A 1,088-nucleotide genomic window follows, 5' to 3' on the forward strand; every position below is an offset into this window, starting at 1 on the left:
ATTTTCCAGCCAAGAATACTAGAGTGGGTTGCCATTTCCTTCTCTAGGGGATCTTCCTGACCCAGGGATTGAACCTGTGTCTCCTGCATTTGCAGGCGGATTGTCTACCAGGGAGCCACCTGGGAAGCCTCTGTTTTTCCATAGTGGTTGCACTAAGTTACATTCCTACCAACAGTTTCTTCACACCCTCTTCAGGATTAGTTATTTGTAGGCTTTTTAATGATGGCCATTCTGATATGTGTGAGGTGATATAGCTCATTGTAGTTTTGATTGGCAGTTCTCTAATATTAGTAATGATGATCATCTTTTCACATGCCTGTTGGCCCTCTGTGTGTCTTCTTTGGAGAAATGTCTATTTAGGTCTTCTCATTTTTTGATTGTGTCATGTGTTCTTTTGTTATTGATTTGTATGAGATATTAGTATATTTTGGAAACTAGGCCCGTGTTGGTGACTTCATTTGCAAATATTTTCTCCCAGTCCATAGGTTGTCTTTTCATTTTGTTTGTGGTTTCCTTGGCTGTATAAGAGCTTCCCTGGTGGCTCAGATGGTAAAGCGTCTGCCTGCAATGCGGGAGACCCAGGTTCGATCCCTGGGTTGGGAAGATCTCCTGGAGAAGGAAATGGCAACCCACTCCAGTATTCTTGCCTGGAGAATCCCACGGACAGAGGAGCATGGTAGGCTACCGTCCATGGGGTCACAAAAAGTCGGACACAACTGAGTGAGCTTCACTTGCTGTATAAAAGCTTGGAAGTTTGATTAGACCCCATTTGTTTATTTTTGCTTTTATTTCTATTGTCTTGGGAGACTGACCTAAGAAAACAGTGGTACAGTTTATGTCAGAGAACGTTTCGCCGATGTTCTCTTCTACAGGTATTGTGATGGCGTGTCTTACAGTTAAGACTTTAAGCCATTTGGAGTTTGTATGTGTGGTGTATGATGGTGTCATTCTCTCGTTTTCTTATAATGGGCTTTCGTGGGAGTGTTTTCTCAGCCACACCAGTAGTACTCGAATCCAGCCACGCACCAACCATCACTCTGGGGCCTTTGTTTTGTTTATTTCTGGCTGTGCTGGGTCTTGATTGCTAT

At 43.4% G+C, this 1,088-nt stretch overlaps 1 non-coding gene across 1 annotated transcript; it reads left to right on the forward strand.

Annotated features, from left to right (window-relative positions):
* Window positions 1–531: 531 nt before the first annotated feature.
* TRNAC-GCA lies at window positions 532–603 on the forward strand. Its single transcript has one exon. It is a non-coding gene; the product is annotated as a tRNA-Cys (tRNA).
* The last annotated feature ends 485 nt before the right edge of the window (window positions 604–1,088 follow it).

This window comes from Bubalus bubalis, chromosome 21, assembly GCF_019923935.1.
Source record: "Bubalus bubalis isolate 160015118507 breed Murrah chromosome 21, NDDB_SH_1, whole genome shotgun sequence".
NCBI lineage: Eukaryota > Metazoa > Chordata > Mammalia > Artiodactyla > Bovidae > Bubalus > Bubalus bubalis.